At 44.1% G+C, this 11,741-nt stretch overlaps 1 protein-coding gene and 1 pseudogene across 1 annotated transcript in view; one reads left to right on the top strand and one right to left on the bottom strand.

Moving 5' to 3' along the window:
* Positions 1-2: 2 nt before the first annotated feature.
* LOC122690555 lies at positions 3-1,434 on the top strand (annotated as a pseudogene).
* A 4,034-nt stretch (positions 1,435-5,468) lies between these two features.
* The window catches only part of FANCB (FA complementation group B), a 115,287-nt gene continuing 109,014 nt past the window's right edge, over positions 5,469-11,741 (bottom strand). The window contains exon 15 of the mRNA XM_043896171.1: positions 5,469-5,486. The gene's annotated coding sequence lies outside the window, so the exon portion shown is untranslated. The remainder of the gene's footprint in view (positions 5,487-11,741) is intronic.

The following is an 11,741-nucleotide window of genomic DNA, read 5'->3' as shown; positions in this document are numbered from 1 at the left end:
AAATGCCTCAAGTAAATTTCTACATTGGACAAGACAGATCTTATAGGCAACAGTTGCAATTTGGTCATGTACACCTCAACCAGATATTCAACCTTGTCATCACCAGGCATGGTACAAGCAGAAATGTGTTGTCACTGACAATATTCTTGCCCCAAAGAATCTATTCACAGGGAAGCAATCAGTCCTGATGATGCCTCTTGTCTCAGCATAATTAGGTGAGCTTACCTTCTTTTTGGTGTCAGTTACTTAGATGCACCCATCCATATGTAAACATTCACAACCTATGCACTTAAGATGTCTATATTCTATGTATATGTGAGTTATATATAATTTTTTAAGTGTTCCAGATTGAATAATACATTATAGTGCCTCTAGTAAAAAGGCAACTAGAAAATTTTAAAATTAAAACTTTTATTTTAAAATAAAAATATTCTAGGCCGGAGCAGGAGTGAGGCTGGACCAGGGCTGAGGCAGCGGACGCCCCTCCTTCCCATCTCAGTGGATCCTGCCCAGAGTAGGGGGCGGCTGCAGGCGAGGAGGGCGGAGTACGGCTGGGCAGCTGGGCGGTGCCGGCTGAGACAAAGCTGTTTGCAGTTACAAAGCAGGGATCTCAGCAAACACCCACCACAGAAGCACTGTGGCATTTCTTCCCCCTCCCGCTTAGCAGCCCCCAAGAAGACTAACTGCCTATTACACAGAAACTAGTGGAGACTCTGAAGCCCTTTGGGGTTTTTGAAGAGAAAGAGGAACTTCAGTGCAGGATTTTAATTTTGGGAAAATTAACCTGGTGAAAGACTGGATACGAGAAATCGGCGAAAGCAAGAATCTTCCGCAATCTGTAACTGAACATGCTGATGGGGAAATGTTTACATCTGGATCTTACAGATTAGGAGTACATACAAAAAAATGCCAATATCGATGCATTGTGTGTTGCACCAAGACATGTTGACTGAAGTGACTTTTTCACCTCATTCTATGATAAGTTGAAGTTACAGGGAGAAGTAAATGATTTAAGAGCTGTTGAAGAGGCATTTGTACCAGTTATCAAACTGTTTGATGGGATAGAGACTGATATTTTGTTTGCAAGATTAGCAGTGCAGACTATTCCAGGAAACTTGGACTTAAAACATGACAGTCTGCTTAAAAATTTACATGTGTATAAGAAGTCTTAATGATTGCAGGGTTTTGATTTTGTTGCAAATCAATGAAATGGTTTTATGAGATGTTTTACATCTAGTATCAAACATTGACAACTTCAGGTTAACTCTGAGGGCTATCAAACTGTGGGCCAAATGCCACAACATCTATTCCAATATATTAGGTTTCCTTGGTGGTCTCTCCTGGGATATGCTCATAGCAGGAACTTGCCAGCTTTGTCCAAATGCGATAGCATCGACTCTTGTACATAAATTTTTCTTGGTATTTTCTAAATGATATGTGTTTAGATTATATTAAAATAAAGTTGATTATAGACACTGAAAAATAAAATAAAAAAAAATAAATATGAAGCACAGGTTAGATGTCTTGTGAGATTCCCTTCTCCTGACTTTTCATGTAAAGAGAGTCATAAGGAGCCTTAGAAAATTGGGGGAATCTCCAAAAAGGACCACAGGAAGTAGGTGAGTTGAGAAGACCTTGCTGGGTGTTCAGTAACAAATGATAATGCCACATATCCAATCAGTTTTGTATCTATCTGACCCTTTCAGTGGGAATTTTGTCTCCCCTTTCCACAAAATGTATAGATTTTATGTGGCTTTTAAAACTATATGACAAGAGAATGTGTTATTTCTCATAAATGCTCATTCATCCATTCATTCCACAAACTGAGCATTTACTAAGGGTATGCCAGACTAGATGAAGCACTAGCTGAAATCAAGATTGCTGGGACAAATATCAATAATCTCAGATATGCAGATGACACCACCCTTATGGCAGAAAGCGAAGAGGAACTAAAAAGCCTCTTGATGAAAGTAAAAGAAGAGAGTGAAAAAGCTGGCTTAAAACTCAACATTCAAAAAACAATGATCATGGCATCTGGTCCCATCACTTCCCAGCAAATAGATGGGGAAACAATGGAAATAGTGACAGACTATTTTCTTGGGTTCCAAAATCACTGCAGATGGTGAGTGCAGCCATGAAATTAAAATACACTTGCTCCTTGGAAGCAAAGTTATGAGCAACCTAGACAGCATATTAAAAAGTAGAGATATTACCTTGCTGACAAAGGTCCCATCTAGTCAAAGATATGGTTTTTCCAGTCATCATGTATGGATGTGAGAGTTGAACCATAAAGAAAGCTGAACGCCAAAGAATTGATGCTTTTGAAATGTGGTGTTGGAGAAGACTCTTGAGAGTCCCTTGGACTGCAAGGAGATCCAACCAGTCAATCCTAGAGGAGGTCAGTCCTGAATGTTCATTGGAAGGACTGATGCTAAAGCTGAAGCTCCAACACTTTGGCCACCTCATGCGAAGAACTGACTCATTGGAAAAGACCCTGATGCTGGGAAAGATTGAAGGCAGGAGCAGAAGGGGGCGACAGAGGATGAGATGGGTGGATGGCATCACCGACTCAATGGACATGAGTTTGAGCAAGCTCTGTGTTGGTGATGGACATGGAGGGCTGGCGTGCTGCAGTCCATGGAGTTGCAAAGAGTCGAACACCACTGAGCAACTGAACTGAACTGATAGCCTTCAGAGCACAACAAAATTCATCCTTGTGCTCAAAGCACCATAACCTTAAAAGAAGAAAAAGACGCAGATAAATTTACACACCAGGTGAATACACAGACAGGATCAGTGCCTGAAGGAGGTGGGTATTTGAAAAAGCATCATTCCTTGAGGACACTGAGAATTCACTAAGGTGATATTTGAATTGGATCTGGAAGGAAAAGAAAAGGTTTGCCAGGTAAAGGAAGCTGCATGTCCAAGGACTCATTAGAGATTCACTTTGGTTAATCAATCTACAGGATGAAGGTTCTTGGTGGGGAATGGAAATTAAAAGTAGGTCCGGCCTTGAATTTGGCAATATATTCTTAGTTATGATAACAAAAACACAAATGACAAAAGAAAAAATAGATTAATTGGACTTCATCAAAATTGAGAACTTCTGTGCAGCAAATGGCACTATAAAGAAAGTAAAAAGACAGGACTTCCCTGGTGGCGCAGTGGTAAAGAATCTGCCTGCCAATGCAGGGAACATGGGTTTGATCTCTGGTCCAGAAATATTCCACATGCCACAGGGCAACTAGTCTGTGTGCTACAACTGAGCCCATGTTCTAGAGCCCACAATGAGATACCCTGCACCACAATGAAGAGTAGCCCCTGCTCATCACAACTAGAGAAAGTCCATGCACAGAAGCAAAGACCCAACACAGCCAAAAATTTTTTAAAAAATAAAGAAAGTGAAAGACAACTTACAGAATGGGAGAAAATATTTGCAAATCATGTATCTGATAAGGGTTTCATATCCAGAATATAGAGAGAACTCTTAAAACACAGCAACAAAAAAAGACAAATCTATGTGTAAATGGGCAAAGGGCTTGAAGAGACATTTCTTCAAAAAAGATGTACAAAAAGCCAATAAGCACATGAAAAGATGCTCAATGGCATTAATCATTAAGGAAATGCAAGTCAAAACCAAAGTGAGATACCATTTCACATGTACTAGAATGGCTACAATAAAAAAATAAACAGAAAATAACAGCTAGCAATATTAGATGTAGAGATGACAATGATGTAGATATATTAGAACTGTCATAATGATGCAGGAAATAGATGGGCTCCACATTGCACGCACTCGGTCACTTCAGTCATGTCTGATTCTGTGAGACCCTGTGGACTGTGGCCCACCAGGCTCCTCTGTCCAGGGGATTCCCCAAGGCAAGAATACTGGAGTGGGTTGCCATGCCCTCCTCCAGGGGATCCTCCGACCCAGGGATGGAACATATGGTGTCTCCTGCATCACAGGTGGATTCTTTACCACTGAGCCACCTGGAAAGCTGTGTCTTTTCACTTTCTTTATGGTGCCATTTGCTGCTGGGCTCCAGGTTAGACATTTACAAGCAGCCTCCGGTTTGCATTTCCTGAGGCAAGAGATAGGTGGGCTCCAACTGAGGCATTTACAATCAGCCTCCTGTTTGCTCTCCAAAATGGAAGTAACAACAGAAACAGGGTAAATAGCTAGTGGTTGTCTGTTGTAAACACCTTAAGGTAACAGTCACGGCAAGGACAAAGAGGGGCAAAATCCTGTTTGAGTAAATGATTAAGGGATCTCTGCTCCCCCGTTCTTTTGGGACAAGGGAGACATTACACATGTGCAGAAAGGCTCTTTGTGGGTCAACAGTCAAGAGATAACTTGAGGCCATAACGAGTCTTGCTTATCTCAGAAGCCTTCACTTTGAGATCCATCTTGGCTGAGGGGTGCATGCACATCCCAGGGGAGGGTCCCAGGGTAGGTCAGGTGTGGAAAAAGAAACCAGATCATTGGCCTGAAGGAAGACAAAACCCGGAAGAACTGCCCAATATAAATGACTTAACCATCTCTTCACTGCACTCTTCCTCACTAAGGGGGACACCCACACCCTTTCTCTCCCAGTGAGCATCTCTGCCTTGCTTCTGTCTCAACTAAGCTGTTTCTCTAGGTACTCTCCCACTGTGCTATATCTCTAATAATAAACTTTGTACCTGCATTTACAGTTTCTGCCTCCACGCATTTTTCACTGGGGGCAAAGATCCAGGGAAAATTAGTTTCTAGCCTCTAGCCCTTGCTGGTCTGGTGGCTAGGATTCCTGGGTCTCATCCAGGCTACCCAGGTTCAATTCCTGGGCAGGGAATTAAGATCTCACTCCATGCCACTGCTTGTTGCTGCCTTGCTGAGATCAATACCTCCCTGAGGGGAATGTAAAACAATGCAGCCCCTGCGGTAGTTACTCAAGAAGTTAAACACAGAGTTAAGATACAACTCAGCAATTCTACTCCCAGGTATTAATATAGACCGAAAAGAACCGAGAGCAGGTATTAAAATAAAAACTTGAGCACAAGTATTCATAGCAACACTATTCATAATCCCTCAAATCTAGAAACAACTGAAATGTTCATTCACGAATATATGGATAAACAAAATGTAGTATATCTATATGGGGTTTCCCTGATGGCTCAGCTGGTAAAAAAAAAAATCTGCCTGCAATGCAGGAGACCCTGGTTTGATTCCTGGGCCAGGAAGTTCCCCTGAAGAAGGGATGGGTTACCCACTCCAGTATTCACAGGCTTCCCTGGTGGCTCAGACAGTAAAGAACCCACCTGCAATGCAGGAGACCTGGGTTCAATCCCTGGGTTGGGAAGATCCCCTGGAGGAAGGCATGGCAACCCACTCCAGTATTCTTGCCTGGAGAATCCCCACGAACAGAGGAGCCTGGTGGGTTACAGTCCATAGTGTCGCAAAGAGTCGGACATGACTGAGTGACGAAGCCCAGCACAGCACAGTATATCTGTACAATGAATATAATAGACATAAAATATATGTATTGTTACAGAGGTAATCTTCAAAAGTTTTAAAGAGTAACATAGCAGTTTAGTATTTGTGGAAGAGTCCAGATAATTGTAAATATTACAGAAGGGGGGAGTGGTGACAGGGAGGTCAGTTGCAGATGATTCCAGAGGTGATAAGGGTCTGGATTAAAGCATGGCAGAAGAAGTAAAAAGGCTAAGCTTTTTATGATATAAGCTTTTGAAACAGAATGGGGAGCAGTTCATGATTGGGTGCAGGGTGAGAGATCAGAAGGAGTTGGGGACACAGTGCTGGTAGAAGATGGTATTGTTACCCAGGTTAAGTGATAACACCAGGAACAGGTTTGAAGGGAGTCCTGGTACTTAAGCCTTCACAGACTAGGGGAAGGTGTGTAGTCAATGGATTAGCAGCATGATTATGACATCTGGGCAAAGACTGAACTTTTCGAATTGCTAAGAAACAATTGCCTCCTTTGACGAGCCCCAAGGAAAGTAAGTCTATTTTCGGTTCATGTATCTCTTCACTTTTCTGAATAGTGACCATAGGTTTTATAGAATGGGCAGTAACAGTCTCAGAAACTCTAAAAGTGAATCCTGATTGTGGTGTAGGTGAAAGGAAAGTGTCCAAAAGACATTTTCTTGACATAAGAAAAAAAAATGAAGTAGGGTAGGGAGCCTGGGCAAGGAAGTCATCTGGAGTCATTGTGTCCAAGTCATTCAAGAGAAGGTAAGTGCATGAAAAAAGGAGTAGAAAGTCAGCAGTAGGTGTGGAAAGCAAAAATTGGTCTTGAAAGGGTTTTCTGAGATAGAGTGGATGGGATTTAGTGAATGGTGGAGAGAAAAACTATGACAGACTGGGGGAAATGAGTGGAGGGTGATGATGGGTGGATAGTGGATACATGGGGAATAGACATGAAACAGGTTTCAGACAGCTATGATCCTTGCTGGTAAGGACAGGCATGTACTAAAAGAGTGAAGAAGGAGGCGCTCTAAAGCTGTGCATAGTGTAGACACAATGGGCAACCCTGGGTAGGGGTGAATAAATAGAGTACACTGGGGTAAGTCTAATCATAACATGAGGAAAGTACCACTTTAGATGGAACTGTCTCAGTGCATGGAGGAGACACATGTCTAACCAGAGAGAATACAGGATGCCCTCTTTGCCCAAGCATAGGCCTGCATTTCCATTACTAACGTATTGGAATCATGGTCACAGGCACTTGGATAGTGGCCCTCAGGCTTTTTCTATGTTCTTTACAGTAGCATTTGCAGAACGTCTGCCTACTATAGGAATGTGTGATACTCGACAAAAGCAAACCAACAGCTCCACAAACCTCCCCATTCTTTCATGAAAAATGCCAGCTAAGTCTTCTGGCTGATCCAGGAAAAATCAATGATTAAATGCAAAGTCCTTTACCAGAAAACATCAACACCAGACTCAATAAACTCTTTCAAGATCAAACATTTTTGTGGTTCACAATTATTGAAATAGTCAATTTGTCTGCCCATACCAGACTTGCTTCCTTTCAATTCATTCTCTAAAACTTAGCCAGGAAGATATATTTTAAACTAATTTTGAGCTTTCACTTACTCTAAGCCTTTAAATTGTTCCTTGGAATAAAGTTGAATTCAAACCTGGCTTGCAGGGCAGGGAGCAATCTAGCACTGGGTTCCCCTTCTGACATCTCTTTAGATTATCCTCTCCTCTGAATAGCTGTATTTCAGAGGGTAGTCTAAACCAAGTTTGGAAAGGTAGGCTGGTGTTACATTGCTTTGTAGCCTGTAAGCCACATTAGAAGTCCCACTCCTTGACTTCAAAAGTTCAAAGCCTTTATCCTATGACCCAAACCCACTGCTGAGTATTTACTCAACAAATGTTGTAGTTCACCAAAGCCCTGCACAAGGATGTTCATTGCAGCACTATGCGTCTAACAGCTCCAAATGGCAAACAACTCATATCACCCAGATAAGCATGAATAAAGCGGCCTCTTCTTGAAAGGGGAATAATCCACAGCCATGAGAAAGAAGTAACTACAGCTACATGCAACAACAGGAATGGACCTCACAAACAAAACTGGGAGGAAACTCGGGTATAGAAGAAAGACCACAGGCTATATTAGTCTGAGTATACAAAGTACAAAAACAATCAAAGCTAAACTATGGTATTATGAGTCAAGACCAGATTACCCTTGCAGAGAAAGAGGGCAGATTACTTTCTGGAATGGGATGGGGAGGGGGTGGGCAGAGCAAGGGGGGGTTGCTCCTCAGAGGCAGGGCGTACTGTTTGCTGAGCTGAGTGATAGTTGCATGGGTGGTCACTTTGTGAAACTTTGTCAAGCCACACACAGGATTTGTGTACTTTTTCTGTCATATCACAATAGTGTATACTTTTGAAAAATTCTCTGCCTTTGTATTTAGCATCTCTTCTTTCTGCCTAAATAATTTGCTCTTCCAACTTTTAAAACCCCTTCCTCCAGAAGCCCTTTCCTGAATTCCTCTTATTTTAACTAACCCTGTGTGTGTTCAAAGTCCCTCTGTTGTTCACTTATCTTAACAACTCTCCACATTTAATTACAACTACTTGTTGAATCAAGTTTTTGCAAATTGGCTTTCTATCTCTTTTCAGGCACATTGTGAAAGTGCACGCTGTTTAATAGAGGGCATGTAAAGGGAGTAAGATTTAATAATACTCTCCCGAAGGTAGACTGTCAGCCCTAACGCAGCACAAAAGACAGAAGGGATGAACTAGTGCTCTACTGCTTTGTAACAAATTACCACACATTTAGCAGCTTAAAACAACACACATTTATTCTCTCAGAGATTTTGTGCATCACAAGTCCAGTTTAGCCATGTCCTCTGCTCTGGGGTCTCATGATCAAGGCATAAATCAACGTGTCACCAGGGATGTATTTCTCCCAGTAGACCCAGGATCTGCTCCCAAGCTCACACAGCTCTTGGGTGAATTTAGTCCCTTGCCACTGTAGGACTGAGATCTCCACTTTTTTTTTTCATTTATTTTTATTAGTTGGAGGCTAATTACTTTACAGTATCGTAGTTGTTTTGGCCATACATTGACATGAATCAGCCATGGATTCACATGTGTTCCCCATCCCGATACCCCCTCCCACCTCCCTCTCCATCCCATCCCTCTGGGTCTTCCCAGTGCACCAGCCCTGAGCACTTGTCTTATGCATCCAACCTGGGCTGGTGAGAGATCTCCACTTTCTTGCTGACTGTCATCCAAGGGCCACTTTCTTTCTACTCCTAAAGCCCACCCAACTTCCCCGTCACACACTCTCTAGCTGACATCTCAACAGGGCAGCTTCCTCAAGGCCAGCAAGGGAGAGTCTCTCATTTTAGCAGGCTAAGAGGGACTCAGGCAATGCAAAAGAATTTTGCAAATAAAATCTCATCTCCTTGACCATATAACGTAACCTAATCAAGGTGGTGACATCTCATTACCTCTGTCATATTCTTTTGGCTAGAAGAAAGTCCTAGCTTCTGCCCACATTCCAGGGGAGGGTATGATACAAAGGCATAACTCACTAGGGGTTACTTTAGAATGCGGTCTACCACAGTAGGGTAATATTTGGAGACTGAGACCATCTTACTAGCCACGAAACTGCACAATGTAGATGAGGGAACCAGCCTCCAAGAGGGTACCTATGATCAGATCCTTCTATAAACCCCTCCCATGCTGCAATGTTACCAAAATGTCAGTCCGTGTGCCCAACGCTCAGAGAGACCAAACAATACCAAAACATCAGAATTCGGAGCACAGAAAGGTTTGCTACAGGGCCCTGGAAAGTGATGGGTGGCTCATGCCTTAAAAACTCCAACTCCCCAAAAGTTTTCAGCAGAGTCCTTTTCTAGGAAAGGGTAGGGAGGGGCAAACGTCTTGGTGTCAAATCCTTTGTTCTTGAGGTCAGGTGACAAAGTTCCTGCAAACCTCCACCAAACAAGTATTATTCTCCGTTCTGACAAGAAAGGGCAAGGTCCCAAGGCTCAACATTCACCCTCAGAGCTCCAGGTCCTGGTTGAGAGGAGGGGGTCCCTGCGCCGGCTGGTCACCCTGCCCCAAAGTGTTCACCCAGCACCCAGGCTGGGTCCTCCCAACCAGTGCCAGGCCTGGCTGAGGAGACAGATCTCAGCTGGTGGCGCCCTCAGGGCCGGGTCCCCAGATCTCGCCTAGCCATCCTTGCTGAGGGAGCTAGGCGCCCAGGGCCCAGCCGGTCCCCAGGCTCCTCAGGTACCTGAAATCGGGGGCCAGTCAGGACCCACAGTCTGTGACCCATGCAGATGGCCGCTGCCATTAGGTCGCAGAGACGGGAGTGGGGGAGAAGGTCACTGCCACCTCAAGGCCTGGGCCTGGCCAGTGGGCGGCCTTGGCCAGGGCTCTGGAGCCCTCCAGACACAGCCCCCAGCCTGTCCCCTGGGCCGCCGGTCCCCCCAGCTCTCCCACCAGCTGGAGGACAGGTGAGCTAACTGCCCCCTCAGAGGGCTGGGATCTGCCTCTTGCCTCAGTCTCCACCTGCAGACCACGACTCCCCGGACCGTTGGCCCACCAACGGTCATTCGTGACAGCTGCTCACTTAGGGGAGGGGCCAGTGCGGTGCTGACCAATGGCTGAGCAGGAACACCACTGCTTGCTCAGTGACAGGTGCTGGCTTGGGGTAGGAGCCCACTGTGGCACTGCCCAATGGCTGAACAACCATTAAGGGTCTCGTGGTAACTATTGTCTCATGATGCTGTATGGGCTGCCCAGCGCACAGCAATGGACACTCGCGGAGGGCTGTGCACTTCAGCACTCTATTATAGTATCTGCTGCTAGGTTGCTTCATCTGTGTCCGACTCTTTGTGACCCCAAGGACTGTAGCCCACCAGGTTCCTCTGTCCATGGAATTCTCCAGGCAAGAATACTGGAGTGAGTTGCCATTTCCTCCTCCAAGGGATCTTCCCGACCCAGGGATCGAACCCATGTCTCCTGCGGCCTCTGCATTGCAAGCAGATTCTTAACCCTTGAGCCACCAGGGAAGCCCCAATTAAAGCATCAGAATTGGTCTATGTCACCAAAAGAAATTGACAGAAATGATGACATGTGACTTTTGAGGCTAGATCAAAACAGACAATGTATTTTCCACCTCTCTGACACTCATTCTCAGGAACGCTGGCCACCATGCCATTGTTGTTGTTGTTTAGTCAGTAAGTCCTGTCCAACTCTTTGGGACCTCAGTCCGTGGGAATCTCCAGGCAAGCATACTGGAGTGGGTAGCCATTCCCTTCTTCAGGGGATTTTCCCGACCCAAGGATCGAACCTGGGTCTCCTGCATTGAAAGCAGATTCTTTGCCATCTGAGCCACCAGGGAACCCCTGGTTGCCATGCTATGAAGACATTAAAAGAAAGAGCCCTGGAGAGAGACATAGCAAAGAAAGTGAGACCTACTGCCAATAAGGCTGTCAGATGCAAAAAAGACTGCCAGAAATTTGAATTTCTGATAAACAATGAATAATAGTTTGAGTATGTTCTAAATATTACTTGTAACACACTTATACTACAAAATTATTTGTGGTTTATCTGAAATTCAAATGTAACTGTTTTGTTTTTATGTTTGTTTTCCACAATCTGCTAACTCAACCTGCCAACAGCCATGTAAGTGAAATGAATTCCTCTGTCCAGCTTCAATCAAATCTTCATCTCACTGCAGCCATAGCTGACATCTTGATTGCAACCTTGGGAAAGACTGTGAGCCAGAATCTCCTGCCTAAGCTGCTCCTGAATTCCTGACCCACAGAAACTGAGATCATACATGCTTGTTATTTTAAACCACTAAGGGTAGGGAGTTCTTTGTTACACAGTAAATAATGACTAATATAATAGATAACTGTCTACCCATTATCTTGGCCAGTCAGCCTGTCTCTCTGAGACAAAAACCAAGAACGGTTCCATCATATAAGAAGCAAACACCTTCTCTAGTCGAAAAGTAAGAAGACAGCTCAGAAATGACAGCTGAGCTCGTCATTTATTAAGGAAATGCCTCAGTATCTATTTGATTGAATTAAATCTGTCAAACAGGACCTCTTGGTTAGAGTAGTCAGAAGGCATTTTTTGTTGTTCCTGCTTACTGAGGTTGGCAATGGCAGCTTCAACATAACAAAGCCTGACAGCTTGATTCAACCCCAAAATGCTGATGACAGGCAAGCAATGTCTGTTGTAAATATGAGGTCCTGCTAGTCCT

Source organism: Cervus elaphus, chromosome X (assembly GCF_910594005.1).
Source record: "Cervus elaphus chromosome X, mCerEla1.1, whole genome shotgun sequence".
Lineage (NCBI taxonomy): Eukaryota > Metazoa > Chordata > Mammalia > Artiodactyla > Cervidae > Cervus > Cervus elaphus.
This window is presented reverse-complemented; position numbering and strand designations above follow the sequence as displayed.